Raw genomic sequence first — 17,997 nt, 5'->3', positions numbered from 1 at the left:
TTACGCCAGGCAAAAAATAACATCGTAGTATGAACGGTGTGTGACTTGCTGCTGGGTAACATCTTGAAGAAGATATCGATGACTTCGTTCTGCTTTTTCAAGCCTTTAATCAGTCTGGTTACTGCTCTCATTTAAGTCGGCTGGCCTGATGAAAAATGAAAGTGGGGGGATGGAGCTAACGCAGGTAATTTGGTGACGGGATACAAGTACTGGCCATGTAAATGCTGCAGAATAGTGCAGAAGTCAAAGCAGGTGCCAGGGGCATAGTACAGGATCATATTCAATGACTGCCTCTTTTACCATATCCACTTGTGCTCACCTGAGCTGTGGGGAAAGTAACATTAATGCTGAATCACTGTGCCTCATTATGGAAACCTCCCGAAGCAACAGGGCTTTAATGCCTCTGGGAGATGTAGCGTTTCCAGATGTAGCGTTTCAGAAATGAACTGTCCTTCCACTTGCAGGGTCCGGCCAGTGAAGTACCCTCCCTTCAAACAATTTCAAATTTAAATTCTTAACACACCACCTTATTTACCTCATTTCAGTATTTCTAAATTGGTTTTAGGGTGAGCGCATCAGTAGAGCTTTGCAGTAACATGGAACAGAAGTGCATTTTTGTTCTCTCTGCTCTCGCTTGATCTGTGTATAGATGGCTGGGGAGTTTCCCGCATATAAAATCATTTGCACTTGCTGCGAATGTGCCACAAGCCTGGGCACATGATGACGAGTTGCCCTGCAGTGAAATACAGTGGGTGAGGAGAGCTGGAGGTGAAATAACGTGGTCCTCAATGAGATGCTGTGGAGTGTGTTTCCGAGACACAGCTTCCAGATCTCCAGACACTCTGCAGCTGCCTCTGTGTCAAGCTGGAAGTGCTGGCACTACGCTCGGTACCCGTGGAAGTGTGTAATACAATTACGCCAGATAACAGAGGGTGGAACAGAGGAAAAACGACATAAAAACAGGAAGCCAGCCTGCCGCACTTCAGATCTAATCGATGAGATTACGTAATCTTCCCTTTTCTGATCTGCACGGAGACCACGTGATCTGCTGTTTCAGTTTGCATGCCAGAATTTATCAGCTTGCCTGGAGAGCAGACTATTCCACTATGTTCCTGTGTTGTTGAAAGTGAAGGAGACCGACATAGTGATCCTGGTTATTTAACCCAGAGGCAAACAAGACCAATGGCACAGTTGCATATTAATGTTTTTGGACCATTTGCGTATGCCTTGCAGTGTTTATGAGTAGCTGTCTGCAAAAAAAGCAGCTCTCTCCCTAAAGCCACTGCTTTTGCACTGTCCTTGCCGAACACATGTGACATTCTCCCCCCAGCAAGTACACTGTACCCTGTCTTGGTCATTGTTACCCACTGTCTGATGTGCTGAATGGCTCCATGTCCACTAGATAAACAGGACCTTGTGGAGAAGGATGAAGGAGTGTTTTCTGGAGGTAGTCCAAAGGAAAAGTACATCATGTCCACTCAGTTGGAACCGATAAAGCCGGCCTGCCTCTTCTGCCAAAGAGCCGACTGGAAACACCGCGCTTTCTAACATGAGTGTTACAGAACTCCACTCACGCCTCCAGATAGGCCAGGTATACTGAGAAAACAAACCATTGTGATGTCATCTCTCTCTCTCTCTGTTTGTGAGAAGCAGCTTTGTGCTCTGCGGGGTATGTGAGGTGGGTGCTATATTTGTAACAGTGCTTCCCGCATGTGTTTAGTGTACCATCGGTTACAAAACGGCATGTTCTACCAAAGATCTTCCATGGAACGTTGATCTTGTAAAGATTACTGGCTTTACGTATTGGAGCATTTGGCTCAACCTGTCTTTGAGCACAGACGTTTCTGTTAAGACGGAGTCCTCTGAAATCGTTAATGATTGAATTTGGATCCACGCACTGTCTTCATTCCATGAAGTGGGAAGAGCAGTCCATATCATCAGGGTGGTGCACACATCACATTCAGACTTGATAAAATATTACAAAGCAGGGTAAAAATGGTGTGCCCCGTTCAAAAATGGAACAGTGCCAAGCCATATTATATGACACTCAACTTAAAACAATCACAGCCCCCTACTCTTCTTTTTACTGTGTTGCCTGTGAAATGTGCCACTGGTTTTGAGAATTGATCTCTGTAAATGACTGTGAGGCACTGAGGTTGGGACTTGACAAGCTGCTGTCTATGTAATTCAGTCAGCACTGTCATATTAACATCAGCAGGCCTCCATCCCTCATTTTTAGCACCCACGAACCCCCAGGTCATTGCACTGGGCATGGTAAAAGTATGACGAAGGTCTGTTTTACCACATCTTTAACACATGCATGTTGCATTACTTTACATTACAATATTGGCATTTAGCAGACGCTCTTATCCAGAGCGACTTACAAGGGTTACAGTTTTTACATGTCATCAATTTATACAGCCGGATATTTTGCAATTACTTATTGGTACCTTGCCCAAGGGTACTGCTGCAGTGTCTCAGTGGGGAACTGAACCAGAAACCTGTAAAATACAAGCCCTGCTCCTTATCACTGTGCTACACTGCTGCCCCATGTACTGCCGGTCATGACTGTAAGTCTCGGAAAACTAACTCATGGCTTAGATACAAAGTAGTAATGAACTACAGTACAGGTAGAGGTTCAGGAGACATAAAGTATTCTCATTGTCTGGCTCTCTACACAACTAATGCAGACGTGATTACAGCCATTGAGATTGTATGCCTCAGTGGTTTATTGTTGTTCATAACAGCAACTGCTGAGCCAAGTATCGCCAAGGGTTCTGGGAAGCTGTATATCTTTGTGACCTGCACCTTGCACCAGAAAAATCAATATCAGCATTAAACATTAAGGATGCAACAAGTCATTGTGAATCAGTCTTTAGGTTTAAAATTCAACCAGCATCCATAGCGTTTCACTGAATCAATGCACCTAATTGGAACCAGTTTAGAGGTCTGAGATGTTGTCAGTGAGAAAAACATCCTGATTATTGATCACACAAGTAAATGAAAGATTCCATCACTTCGGCACATCAAGCCAATATCTCTCCCATCCATGTGTCGATTGCCATGAATAAATTTAATGTAATCGATATTCAGGTCACCTCAGACTGAGAGAGTATACTAAGGGTAGCACTGAATCTACTTTAAGTATTTTTTTCTTTCCTTAATTTTTCCTTAAAGCTGAGTATGCAGTGAGATTTGCCAGAATCAGCAAAATCACATACCGCCTGCCAGGGTGTACTAAAAGGTATAAATACAAGCTCTGGGGCATTTCAGTTGGCCTGTGTCATAAGGGATAGCAGCAGTGAACTTTTTATAAAGCATTTATTCTTTGATCCTGGCAATCAGTGAGGTAGTAAATCAAATATTAAATATTCAGTGTTTGGGATATGCATTTTGACTTATTGGATAGGCATATATTCTTTCATTCCCAAGACCAAATATTCAAATATCAAATTGTGCTTTTTTTCACAAGCACTCTAACTCCAGCTCTCTCTTGGTTCTGTGTAATTAATGGCTGACTGCAGAGATCTGTGTTCCCTCACTCTGCCAGGCAGGACAATTAATAATATCAGTGAATGACTTAGGCCTACTTTCTGCGAGGTTCTTAGTCTCTCCTTCATGAATATCAATAAGGAAGAGCTCTATTTTTCCTTCCCTCTTTTATTTTTTGTGTGTGTTTGATTTCAGATTCTCATGGTTGAATATTTTATCATTCAAACGTCTGGTCTCGAATGTCCCTGTTAAATAAGCTGTTGTCCTTTTTGAGATTTGCCTGCTTGTTGTCTGTCATCTTTTACAGAAATCTTTATACCACTCACTCTCATCTGATGGATTGTGCCTAGCCTGGCCATCAGTGGTGCAATGACAGTTTAAATCAATTTTAAATAAGTTTCATTATTATTGAATGCAAGGCTGTTTGGGTATCCTTAATGAATATTGATGAGAAATGATAAACAGTTTCTTCTTCTTTTTCTTCTTTGGTTAATTAACAAACATTCAAAAACTGAATCAAGTAGTCCATTAGCGATCTTATTTTCAAATAATCAAATATTCAGTTGCATCTCCCCCAGTGTAAATTGCATAAATTGGGCACTTTGCCATTGGAAAAAGTGCTGCAGGCAACAACACTGTGATCCATTAAGTTTCTCTGAACATCCTCTGAGCATCCTCCTTCATGTGGTACTTATGAGCTGCATGCAAAGAGCTACAGCATACCGCAGTCTCAAACCCAAAGTGCTGCAGCAGTGTAGCATAGTGGGTAAGGAGTAGGGCTTGGAACTGTAAGGTTGCCGGTTTGATTCCCTGCTGGGGCGCTGCCGTTGTTGCCTTGGTCAAGGTACTTAAACCACAGTTGCCTCAATAAATATCCAGCTGTAAAAATGGATAACATGCAAAAACTGTAACCTATGTAAGTTGCTTGGGATAAGAGCGTCTGAATGACAATAATGTAATGTAATGTAATGTACTGAAGCCAGACTGGCCACAAAGTTCATTTACTGGCAATGACACTGTCATTCCTCTGGAAGAAGAAGATATAGTCCCCCCCCCATGCTGTTTCATGCTAAAGAGGTACAGCAAGGATTCAGGCTGGGGACACTCACCCCAACCCTTCCCTCAACTTTGAGTGACTGTTTTGTCAGCCCCCGCAAATGATGGCTGAAATGACAGACATCCCTCGCTGTCACTGATTTGGACGTGCGCGGCTCGCTGTGTTGGAGCCGAGCCATTTGTCTCCGTCCACGCTGCCGGGAAGTGATGTCTCACGGAAGCATAGTTTGCCCCAAGTTTCCTACTAAGTACATTTTACTAAGTTTTCATTTTTATTACTGCGTTTATTTTGTATTGATGTAAAGGCTGGGTAGTCAATCTTTTGGGAAGGTATTCTGGCAGAATTGCCATTCTACTGTGTTCAGTCATATACAGCAATTGTGACCATTTGTTCTTGACTATTTTGTAGGGGTACAACTTCTGCATCCTTTAGACATAAATTAAAAAAATACTGTGTTCTATGGAAGGACTGGGTTTTGTCCTGCAATAAATATTATGTTCAATAAATGCAGTATTTATGTGACCTTTATTTAACCTAGAAGGTCAAATGAAAGCCCTTTTTGGGTCGGAAGTGCAAATGAGCTGCTGACTGGAGAGGAGGATGAGTAGGTGGTCAGTTTTCCCTGGCTACTGGCATTAATAGCCCTATACTCTCAGTGAGTGCAATGGGCCACGCTGAGTCCTGACCATTATCTGAAAGACATCTCCCCCATAATGGAGTGCCTCCCTCACTGTAGGGGAACTAGAATTTCTTGGTCCATACAGAAATGCCCCCTACTGCTTCACCCACATCATGTTCATCACATTACATTGTCATTTAGCAGATTCCCTTATCCAGAAGCAATCCAGTTTTTGAGGGAGGTCTCCGTTCAAGAGCTATGCATGTCCAACCCCACTTCAGTTGTCAAGCATAAAAAGGCTCAAGGGTACTATTGCTGGAAAATGTCTGGTTCCACTCAAGCCACGGAAGAACTTAGCATGCCTTGCCAGGGAGGCCTGTGGTGATTGCTTCCAGGCCAGAATTTCTAGTAAATCTTGCTGACGTCCCATCCAAACAGGCTTACCCTAAAATCCATTGTAATCTCCTCTGTCTCAACGCTAATGCCGTGCCACTATTTTGGGATTCCTAGAGTCTTTGGGAATGATTAATCCCTACTCCTGGCCATCCACTTCGGGACAGTATAAAAATACCCCTTCGCTGTGCCAAGGGGTGGCAGTGGTGGCCCACAAGGCATGCAACCCTCTGACCCATGGACCAGAAGTGAGGGTGTCCTCAAATTAAAGTGTTCATTAAAAAGTCTAAAAAAAATGGAAGGCACCCAGGAGTTTTAGATTTGCCAATTATAAATTTATATAGAGTTAAATAAAATTCCTTGCAAGAGTTGTAGTAATGATCTCACTTGGCAGAGGCCCTTATTGAAGTTAACTGGTGGTGTTTATGAGTTTCCTTTAAGTGAAGCACCGCATTGTACAGCCATGCAATTGTTACCTTGGATTTGAACTTGCGACCTCTGTGGTATGAGTGTATACATGCTGGTGGTCGTAGCTTTTGCGTCTTATTTGGTGACTGAGTGAGAGGTACACTCTGCAAGGCTAATTGTGGAATAAGTTAAGAGAAACATCGGAGTCTGCGAACAGGCACACAAACACACACTCACTCACACACACTAACTTTTTATCACTCGCAATGCGGTAAAATGGGGAACATAGTAGTAGTTGAAACATTGCCACTGAATTGATCGCTCTGTCATCTTCAGGAACACATTACTGGTGCCAAGTAAATTATCGAGCTGCATTTATTCAACTGGAGGCATATGGCTTCAGGGGAGATATGCTGGTTCTTAGACTTGAACTTTGTCATTATGAGGTTAATTTATCCCCCTTCTGTTAAGAGAGATGTGCTGTTACCACAAAAATGAAGGAGAATGTTCTACTAGCTCTGTTTACAGAAATCAGTGTCAGGCTGCTGAATAAACTGTCTAGTGCAGTGATGGCTATTTTGTTACCATACTCCCCTCTTGTGCTCCACATCTTGCTTCATGATGTCGCAGTACACAGCTGTGTCCTGTCCATTCATGTGATGTTCATTTGGAACACTGCTGTTCCCAGAAAAAAATCAACTACATTACCGTAAATTACATAACCTTTTTAATTCAATCTGTCAAATACGTAGCTTCTCATTTCTGTGGTGCTTCAGGTTTTTAATGGTTTGTTAACTGCTCACCCTTTGCCCCACCTCACCCAGTGTCCAATCAGCTTACTATTGAAACTCTCAAGGTGCAGAGGGATGGTTACATCCGAGACCCGCAATTTCTTTGGGGCTGCGTTTAGATTCACTGTAAATACCGTGCCAGTTAAAATTTTGGACACCCTGGATTAAGATAATGGGAAACATGCATTTTTATGTTAAGACTTATGCTTAAATGCTTGAAATTTGTTTCTTAGACAAAAATAAAATGTTTAATTAAAAAAAAAAAAAAAACTTTTTGATTCTAAAATGTAAGATAGTTTTGATTTGTTTATAACACTTTTTTAGTCACTGCATAATTCCATTTGTGTTATTTCATAGTTTTGATGTCTTTACTATTATTTTAAAATGTGGAAAATAATAAATATTAAGAAAGAAAAGTGTCCAACTTTTTCACTGGTACTGGAACATTGGTACTGTAAATATCTGCACATAGATTTCCAAGCTGTGTCTACAGAGAAAGACAGCTCACAGAAATCAAGACTTTCCACCATTACTGTAGATAAACGGTCGCATCCCTTGCATAACGATGGCTCGTTTCCTCCGCGGGTAATGTGTTATGTAAGTGGTATCAGAGTCCCTGCTATGCCCCCGGGCCTCGTGATGTTGTCCGTTCTCATCTCTGTGATGCGCGGTTCTGTTCAGAAGACAATCTGCTCCTGATTAAATGGGGTTTTTATCAGGCCTGATTTCAGTCTGATGGGCAGGAGCCCCTGTCTGTGAGAGAAGTGTAAAAGCAGCATGTTTTTTTTGTGGTAGGTTTCAGGGTCATTCAAAGACAAAGGATATGGTATCAGTTCCATTAAGAGTATCCATTCAAAATTTTAAGGCCTAATCATCTAGTGTGCTGGCAAAGCATTCACTCGTGACCGTAGTCAAGAATTAACTTGGGAAGTAACCCAAAACTCATTTAAAGTAATTAATTGCCGTTTACTACATGATATGTTTGAGCATTGGCATTGTTGCTTTCTGTAAAGCTTGTTTGGTTTGTTTCTATGGCCCAGATATGGTTATTTAACTGAACAGCTGCTAAATGTAATATAGTAACGCAGTGCACACAAGATTATCACTGTTTGTTTATTGTGTAGCAGGTGCTCTTAACCTGGGCAGATTGCAGAGCATTATGAGATACAATGGTGGAGTACGAAGCAGTGCCTAAAATGCCAAGTACAAAGCACTACAGCAATAGCCAGGCAAATTGTGTGCAGTTAATACAATTTCATGACTGCAAATACGACAAAAGGATTAAGATTTACATTATCCTCCATTGTTCACGCACTTCTCTAACGCTATGGATTGTTTTTCTTGCCTGTCTATTCCTTGCGGCCTGGTTGTTTTCTGCTTTTTCAGCGTGTCTTCTCACTGTTTATAGGGTCTTTGCTCTTGCTGGCCTTTTCTGAAATGGTTATTATCATACTCCACACGTTACGCAGGGAAATTAGCGCTGCCGTCTTGTAGCACTTGTCAGTCTTTGAAAGAAGAAAAAAATGCAATTTTAGGTGCCATAGATGGTGCGGTTTATCACCACAGCCAGATGCACATGCTGAGGTGACAGCTTGTTGCTGAGTAGGAAGGTGTTAACGTGATAATGGCTGGAAAATGTGTCACAAGCATCTGTGTTTGTGTCTGTTTGTTGCTCATGGCGGAAGTCCAGCAGCACAGCAATGGCAACTATACTGTGCATCTGTAAGAATCCTAAGAATAAGAAACTTTTCTGTGCTGGTACATCATCACAGAAGTGTCTTGTGGCGGCGGGGCGCACCATTACGAATGGCCCAAACCTCCTTCACTGTCGGAAGTATTCAATTTGTCTGCGGGAGCAGAGGTCTGCCTCCCCGCCTTTGTCTCAGTGTTTTATGGTTTCAGCGTCGTCTCGTTCCCAGCAGCGCGGCTGTGTATCATCAGGAGGACGGGAGTCAGGAGATGAAACGGCTGGCCCCCGCACGGAGAACGGGCCGGCCTCGGCATGACGGAAGCACCTTTGAACGCGCTGCTCCTGCCGTGATAAAGTGTGTCAGCACCGAAGCACCGCGCTCGCTCCCCAGAATATCACAGGCCATCATTCAGGGCTGCTGCCAAAAGGCCCCGCTCTGCCGTGAGCAGAGCTAACGAAATATGGGTCTTCTCCTTCTCCTCGACCAGCATACTCACAAAAGCCATTATATCCTTCATAAAACTGCACGTAAAGAGCCATATTTATTTTGATTTTCTCTGAGACTTTTATATATTTTATATATACTTTTATGTATTTTTCTAGGCTGGTTGAATGTCTTCCCTGGAGGCGGTTGGACCCCTTTCTGTGAAGTGCTGGCAGTTGAGAGAGGGCAGTTCTGTCTGTCAAGAAAGACATTCAGTCAAAGGATGTGAGACTAAGCAACTGTTACTGAATTATTATGAGGCACATTGTACATGCTGGATGACTCAAGACAGATTGTTCACCAGATGGTTTGTAAAAGGAGTAATTTTGAATTAATTGAAGGTGTCCTTGTGAAGATTTTGAGTTCTTTTTAAGTGACTAGATATTTTACAATGAGAGCATTATATGTGGACTATATTATTATTAGTAGTTGCACTACTATTACTGTTACTGGTAATAATAATAACAATAAGCCCATGCATAATTCTTTGATTGGCACATGACTCTATCCAGCATGACAGAGCACAGTAGTTTCAAGAGTAAAACTGTTAACGAGAACAATAAAAATAATGAACACGACACTGAGAACAGGTGCAGTGTATGGTTTCAGACAATTAGTGAATAAATGGAAAAAACCTGTCATCTGTGTGTTAGCCATAAGTGTGTAGTGAAGAAGTTAAATTCAATGAAGAATAAAATACACCTCTATGATAATGCCCTTGCCCTCTGTTATATGCCCTTGGCCCTGAGCTTCACTTCTGGGTTGGGCTGTGAGTCTACATGCAGTTAGCAGAGATGAAAAGCCTTGCAAAGGGCACGATATATACTGTCATCTTGAAGTGCTCCTCAGGTGCATATTTTCAAAAGCTCCAGGAGGGTTACTGTCTCGTCCTCTGCTGACACTAGAGGAAGGCCATCTCTCCAGGCCTAATGGCTCTAGTGTTGCACAGCCGTCACCCCTGACGGGCAAAAGGCTCCGGGCTCATTTTGAACCTAAACGGGGGCGACATGATGAGGCGATCTCTTTGCCTGCCGGGTGCACATAGCGGGGTGCCTTTTTTACGATTCCCCTGTTATCTCCCATCTTCGGCGTATTTCACCAGCCGTGACATCAGTCGTCTGGAGCTAAAGTGGCTCTTTGTTTTATGTGCCGGCATTTCTGCATCGCTCACTGAGTTTGTTTGAAATCGCCCGGCGCGGTTTGAGTTTGACCGGTGTGCCGTGATGTCGTCTAAGTCAGCCTGGTGCGCCGTGGTTTTGATTAATTGTGCCAATAACACAGAGTGTGCCTGTAGCGCTCCGGTTTTTGATGGAGTGTGCCTGGTGTGATGTAATGTAGAATGATTTTTTTTCCTGCGGTGCTCTGGTGTTGATTGAGCATGCCTGGTGTACTTTGATGCTGAACGAGGGCACCCAGTGTGCTCCGGTAATGAGTAATTGAGCCTGGCGTTCTCAGGGCTGAATGAGTTTGTCTGATGTGCCGTGGCTTTGTCTCACTATCTGATGAACTCTGATGTTGACTGAACATGTCTGGTGCGCTTTGGAGTTGATTGAGTCTGCCTGATCTGCCTCCGGCAGGCCCCTGCCCTCAGCTGACAGACATGCAGGCCTGAGCGGCGCTGAGGAGGAGGGAGTAGGAGCAGACGCTGGAGAACCATGGAGCCTTGTACCGAGTCCCAGATGGAACCTGACAAAACACTGGTGAGTGGAACAGGGACCTCTGTGTTTGGGTATATATGTATATTTACCTCCTCATCTCCGCCGCAGTTTGTGAAGTGAGTCCTCCGACTTTGAGTTCTTCTCCTCCCCCCCTTCAAAGTCTCTGGTATGACAGCGTACCCCGCTAGATGTGTGTTTCCTGTTTGATGCTGGTTCAGATGAGATAGAGGCTGGGTCTCACTCTGCTCATTTTCCCTAAAGGCTTCCCTTAAAAATGTCATTGAATGACATGGCTGAAGGTATCAAAATCTGCAAAATGAGTCTTGTAATTAAGTTTTTTTTTTTCTCTTATTTTGTCATGAGCCCCAGTGCTGGAATGATGGCAGCGGAGTGTGTCTCAGATGTGCTCCCAAATAACACCCCCCACTCCTGAAGTGTGCGCTTGTGTGATGCCACATGAAGCATGGATTTGGATTAAAGTACGGACATGGTTTATATTACATTCATTTATCCAGACCCACTTCCAGCACAATAGAACAGGAGTGTATGGATTCAAGCTGAATGAGCAACAGTGTCAGACCAGGCTAGCAGCACTCCCAAACCAGTGAGTGTGAGCACAACACTATTAGACAAGCGAAGGCAAGTATGCTACCACACATCACAGTCACCAGAACGCAGCTGGAACGCAGAGCAGAGTAGTCGGAATGCGGCTGTGGGAAACAGAGGGGCGCGTTCAAAGTGCTCCGGGTCTGATGGACGTTCAGCGGTGTTAACACGAAGACCTGCGACACTGCAGTCAGGCTGGCACCCAAGAGAAGACTGCAGACCTGGCCCTCATTGGACTGCGCTCAGGTCAGTCCTGCAGACGGACACGTGGAAACACAAAGACAGGCTGTGGCAAGAGATGAGGCAGCGCATCCACAGGAGTAAAGATCACAGATCTTATGAGTGTATTCTGTGAACATGTATTTAAAGAGCAAGAACACCTATAAGCAAATGCTGACGAAACCAGTGGCTTCATTTGGATTGTGTGTAAAAGTCCCTCTTCAAGGTGTGATAATGCTTGTGGCTACAAATTATGAGTCTATAAAGCTTGAGACTGACATTCTCTATTTGTTAATGCCGGCCTGGCATCACGCATGGGGATGTTTGGCAGCGAATGTAGTTAGGTTTCACATTCTCTCGAAAAATGATTCAGGATTCCTGGACAATAAGCAGGAAACAGAAAAATGAATATTCACATGTATTTTAGGATGTTCACTACATTCTCAGAGGTAAATACAGCTACATTCTTTGAGCCCAGTTTCACTAAGACTCAGGACCTCCATGACTCAGGCAGTCAGTATTCTCTGAGACTTGTCTCAGTTTCCTCCGTTCTGTGGTCTAGGTGGATAGTGTGGAAAATATGGCCTCTGAAAATGTACATTAATCCTTTTTTGCTGAATGTCAGAAGACATCGGCTGGCTGCGAGGTGCTCGTTCTTCTACAGGAACAGGATTTTCAAAATCTGTCGTTCAACATTCATCCTCACTGGCTCTCTCCGAAAGTGCAAAGGCAGTTATAACTCCTGATTATTGGATTGATAACTCTGCAGGCTTTTCTCTCCCTGAAGGTTTACTCACAACATCACCGTGATGAATGTGAATTAGCGGAGTGAAAGGCTGCTCTGCTCAGGCAGCAGGACTGTCAGATCAGTTCCAACGATGCTGCTTGAAATTTGGTTGTTCGTAAGTTTTTGCGTCCGGCAGTTTCCGAGATTTTTCTTGCGATGAGACTTGAAACTTCCAGAAGCAGTCATCTGAAGAAGAGGGTGGTGGTTAGGCCCAGAGGAAAAAGTAATGATAATAGATGCAAGATCTGAAATTAACTTTTTGGTTCACCAGCCAAGGTGGCTTATAGATGGAAAAATTCACCAGCCAGTTATACTTTTCTCCAGCCAAAATCATACCTTGCAAATCAATGAATTTTAACTGGATCCTGCTCTGCACATATCTGTATGGCAACAACACTGTACATGATCTAAACAACAGCAGGATAACATTACAGCTAGTAACAGCTAGACCACAGTAATGCTACTACTACTACCTAGCTAGTTAGCTATCCAGACAGACAATGTATCAAAAAAAATACTCAAAATTGAAGAGGGCCCCCCCCCCCTTTTTTTGATGGCATGTACCATTTGGAACATAGTCTTCATTTGTCTCCATCTGTTCAATCAGTGTAATTATTGTCTCCACATTTTTTAATCGGTAGTAGAGGCAGCTATCAAAATACGATGTGGCAGGCACAGTGAAGGGTAACTACCTCTGTCCTTGTTGAATCAGGCCTAATCTTCCTGTGGTAAAAAAAATTGCTTTGTACTGTTATATTTAGCTTGTGACTGGACAACTAAAGATTGCACAAACTTTAATCCACCAAAAGCAAAATCTGCCCACATATGCAGGTTGGCAGGTTTTCATTTTTGACCCTGTAGATGTGATGCAAGGAAGCATTAGCAGAATTGACTCTGCTTCCACAGTTCTTTTCATGTGTGAGGTACAGGAGGCCAAAGAGCTGGAAGCAGAGAAAGCAGCATGACAGCTCTGAATGCTGTCATAAACGTCAAAAATGAGACATAATGGAGAAACACCAAAATATGTTTCTCTTTTATGCAGTGCTATGTAAATAACCATTTGCCTGTCAAATCGCTGAAGGCATGTTGCATTGCCTGTTCAGATGGGAGAATACAATGTAATACTGTTGTTTTAACCTCCGATTGTGTCGATTAAAATTGATAGTATTAAATATTCTTCTATTTAAGGAGCTAATGTTTAACAATGGGCAAGATGCTTTCAGCAATTTGAGAATATTATTTAATACAGTTCTTAACCTCCCTAATAGACTTGTTCTGTTAACACCGTGCTGTATAAATTGAAAGGAGAGTACATAAATATTTTCATTGCATAGGCGGCTTGTTGTTTGTGTCTCAGATGGATTGAATAGCAGTTATTAATGAAGTATAGTACCGAGGTCAACAAATCAATGCTAATGATTTTATCACATTAGCAAACTATCCTCAACAAAAGCTGGTAACTTTGAAAAGAGGTGGGGAGACTTGATTAAAAAAAATGAATGTTCTTTTACGACTCATAAAACCTTATTGCCTTTTGTATCAAGGCAACTATTGAAAAGCGTGTTTCTCTATAAAACAGGGCCGTGCCAGTTCCAAACGGCTGGGAGTCCGTCCAAAAACAGCCTTTTCAGCTCTCCATTTGCGAACGACCGGGAGTTGTGTTTCAAAGGCTTTCATGAACGTATATTAAATTTGACACTTTATGCGCAGTTGCAAAACACACAAAGGTGTTAATAATATAAAATAATACTGCTGTTACAAATAAAGGGACGTTTTTATTGAAAGTAACAGAGAAGCTCATTTTAAACGAGTGCTATGTCTGTGTCACTGTCCTGTGGTGTACTTGCCATATATTGTTCTTATTGGGCATTATGGGCGTGCAGAGATACAATGCAATATCAGATCACTGTCTTTTCTGAAGAGAACTGAAGATGTTCCTTTTCTGAATCTATACCTTTCTTTTCTGTTCATGACAAATCTATAGCGCCCTGCGTTTATGGAAGATTGAGCCCCTAATTGATTGCTTATGATAGCGCAGATTGCCTTCCGAGGCAGAATCGAAGTGAGGCATTCTCCGATTGTTCCAGCTCAGCTGCGGCGGACACGGAGGACCCAAGCCTGCGGTGTCATTGCTGCGTTGCAATCTAAACCTCACCACCCCGCTTTATCGGAATCTCATAAAAGCGGTTCCCCCACTCCTTCCGGCACCCCACCCCCCTCCGCCTGAGTGCGGTGGCGAGATAAACGCCAAATCCAGATCATTTTTTCAGTAATACACGGCCGCCCTCAATCTCCCGGTCCATCACTGTGAATTACCGCGCCTCCGTGCTCCGTGAAGCTGTCGGCCGCCTCAGCGCACAGCACTACGACTGAACTGAACACCACCCCCGGGACGCAGGGCTACTCCTCAGTGCTTGCTGCTCCTCAGTGTGTGATTTTGGGCTGTGGGTGTTCATCCACTCTCCACAAAACACACCTTGCCCACGCGGCCATATAGTATCTTTTTATGCTCCCACTACAAGGATAATTATTGTGATCATTACGCTTTCAAGCCAGTAATAGCAGTGAGTAATTATTATTGCTGCTACCTGCATATATCCCTCGTGATTATTATTGTCTATTGTAATTGCTGTTTTGTTCTCAATTTTTTATGGTATGAGGTCATCAGAAATCAATTTTGTGGGATTGTTCTCTGAATGGGCATTAGACCTCTTGGAGATGATACACTCCCAGCAAAAAACCTTATGGATGCCGAGCGCAAGCATAGTTGAAGCTTACACCATGTGAGAGTTCATGCACTTCACTGTTTGTTTTGTATTTTTTTTTTTTAACATTAACATGCCATGTTGAGGTATGTTTCAGTTTGTGTTTGTTGGATGTGGTCTGGGCGCCAACCAATGCGAAAATCATTACAGCCTAAGCATTGGAATGGGCCAGCAGGACCTCCTGGTTGAGGAGGAACGGGCTGTCTCTAGGCTTTCCCTCCAACTGGGTGCTTAACCAGCCCGGTCTAATGATTGTCTTGATTGTGCCAATTTATCTCCCTTACCTATTTTTGCAAGTGTTAGTAGTTTACAAAGCTGTAAGTGGTTTAAAAACCAGCTGAAATGCTGTGTCAGAAGGCCATATTGATTCAGCTGGACAAGAGGGAGATGCATCGAGCCACATAACTCACCTGGTCTATATATTGACAGGTTTTATCGATCGTGTGTTAGATTTGCAACACGCTCGGATGACGGAACTCGGAGGAGCTCGTGAATCCCAGTGCAGCTGTGGAAAAAGGGCTAAATCTGGAGACTGGCACCTTGTTGCCAAGGCCATATGAGAGAGAACATATGGGCTATCTGCTGTAATTACGATCAAGTGTTTTTCCAGCATTCTGCTCGGTGTGGATTCTGTTATCTGACCCTTTATGCAAGCGTGGTAGGGAAATCAGAATGCAGCGTATGGATATGTGAGCTGCCAGTAGGCAAATCAGTTAAGATGGGTTGTCAATATTGTGTTGTATTTAAGAAGCAATAGAGTATTGCAAGAGCCTCACACACCAGTTTATCTCCAGGAATCCCTATCTGTTTTTGCCCAGCAATTAAATTATACTGTATTAACATTGTGGTGCGAATAAATCCCAGCACACATGTACGGAATTAAAGCAACCCATCACTGGTGTTGCTGTTGCGGCTTGGCCTCTTGTGTCTCTTTTTGGAGGCAGCGTATTCAACACAGCCTGCTCTTTCTGCTGGGATTCTCCTGCAAACAGCTCTGCAGCCCCGCTGAGACGGTCTGCACTGTTTTGCAGGTGAGCTCAGGTTCGTTAGCGTGGGAGATACAGCCTGTCCTCGGGTTTTCGGGTCTGTAGCTCTGTATATTGCCGCAGCTCTGCCCCGTGGCCGTCTGACACCCCCTCGGCTGAGTGCAAGACGCAGAGTGTTGTTGTGCTGGTGCAAATTCTTTATTCAATACATCTCGCTCCAGAGCCATGTTTCCTTCTGCTAAATTGCAGCTACTGTAGATGGTCAGATTTATGCTTTGTTGCCTCGGTTTAATCTCTTTGAACATGGACCTTGAAGCCATGGAGCACAGACGACAGGGTTTTTATGTATGTATGAAGTTTATATATTTATTTTTCTTTGAATTCTGCCTGCTTTGTTTACATATTGGTAGTGTCCTCTATGCCACAGCAATTATTCACTCATGTGGCACTCATGACATGCTGCCAGAGAACACTTGAAACATAAGCATACAAAGGTGTTTGTTAGAGGGTTAGACCATAAAGAGCCCGTAGTTGATGCACTGAGTCACGCTTTTGCACTGTCATTTTTAACCTTCAACAGTGTTACTTGTAAATTTACACAACACTGCAGAGACCCATGGCAGTCTTTTCCAATATTCCTTATGTGTACAGGAGAGGAACTGATTGTGATATAGACCTCTGTTGGATGCATAAAACATTCAGTTTTACCCTCCTTCGGGGTTTCCACAAACTGTTGTAGTTGTTATACAGCTGCCTGCTGAACAACACCAGGTACATATGATAACAGATCTCAATAAATTGTCATATTGAATCTCCAGGATATGCAAGAAAGATTTGATTTTGTTAGTTGAAAATAATTAATGTTTCAAATTTTATGTGCCCGAATAAAACCTACTTGTTAATTTCTTATCTTGCATTACCTTTGCAAAAGCACAAACTCCGTTTAATTAGAGAATTGATTTTCGGGTGTAGTTTCAAGGGTACACGTTTTTAAATGGCACTGTCAAATCTTTATTGAAACAGACTCCAGTGCAGTTACCTCTGTGTGGTTTGCGCCAGCTGTCGATTTTCAAAGGTGCACACCACAAGGGCTTGAACGTTTGAGCAAAGTGCTGCCTGTGGAGGGAGATGGTCAGGTCAGCCGATGAATAAAGACAAGTAAACAGGCCTTTGATGCCTTTCATCCTAACTTCTCCTTTGAGTCAAATTTCTCACACTCTATGTTCTAAATATGGTCGCAGATGCAAGGTGTTGCATACGCCCGATTCTTCAGCTCTTATATGCAGTTGACTGTCTAGTGGTGAGGAAAAACAGTGGATGAAACTCTCAACTGTGGCCGGTAGCGCTGGGATTTGGGGATTTTGTCCCGGGAAAGCGTGGGAGCGCTTCTGCATGAATAATCGGACGCCACAGCGATGGATGTTTCAGGGACTCATGGTTTCAGGGATTGGGACCCAAGAGAGACCCCTGTGAGTCAATCTCAAGTGAATGTTCTTCGTCTCACCCCCTCGACGGTGTTTAAAAATACATATCAAATCTGATCCACATTCTCATGCCGGGACACACTCACAGTCGGATGTTTCCTGAAGCAGTTTGGGTTAACGCACCCAAAGACCCTCCTGAGATGTAAATCTGCTATCACAAACCCAGCTCCTTAACCTGTGTCTGGAATATTGCAGATGTAGCCCACATAGTTTTGTGATTTAAATGGCACTGGTTTAAATGCTTCCCACAGGCTGTTTAATTGAAGAAAAGAGGTTGCCAGGTTTTGGGGGTAAACTACATGTACATGTGAAGTAGATTAATGGAAAACGCCTGAAAGGCTGAATGCCCAGCTGGACTGTAATAAGGTAGATCACTTTTAGTGCTTTTTTTTAGTGCTTGGTTGGTGTTTTGTCTTCATGTCCTGATGGAGACATAAAGCTTGACTGGTTTATGGTGCAGAATTAACCAGCATGCGTGGTGAGACAAAAATGTCTGTGTGCGTGTGTGTGTGTGTGTGAGAGAGAGAGACAGAGACAGAGAGAGAGAGAAAGCAAGGA

At 43.3% G+C, this 17,997-nt stretch overlaps 1 protein-coding gene across 6 annotated transcripts in view; it reads left to right on the top strand.

The window, feature by feature from the left end:
* Positions 1 to 17,997, top strand: part of LOC118770297 (oxysterol-binding protein-related protein 8-like) — an 80,816-nt gene that overhangs the window by 7,833 nt on the left and 54,986 nt on the right. For 3 of the 6 annotated variants that reach the window (XM_036517894.1, XM_036517884.1, XM_036517885.1), the window contains one exon: positions 10,512 to 10,634. The exons of 1 other annotated variant lie outside the window; for it this stretch is intronic. The gene's annotated coding sequence lies outside the window, so the exon portion shown is untranslated. Of the gene's footprint in view, positions 1 to 1,392; positions 1,592 to 10,511; positions 10,635 to 11,386; positions 11,445 to 17,997 lie in introns of those variants that run through there. 2 more of the 6 variants (XM_036517886.1, XM_036517889.1) reach the window with 2 other exon arrangements.

This window comes from Megalops cyprinoides, chromosome 23 (genome assembly GCF_013368585.1).
Source record: "Megalops cyprinoides isolate fMegCyp1 chromosome 23, fMegCyp1.pri, whole genome shotgun sequence".
Lineage (NCBI taxonomy): Eukaryota > Metazoa > Chordata > Actinopteri > Elopiformes > Megalopidae > Megalops > Megalops cyprinoides.
Note: the sequence above shows the minus strand (reverse complement) of the source record. Positions and strands in the feature narration are given on the sequence as shown.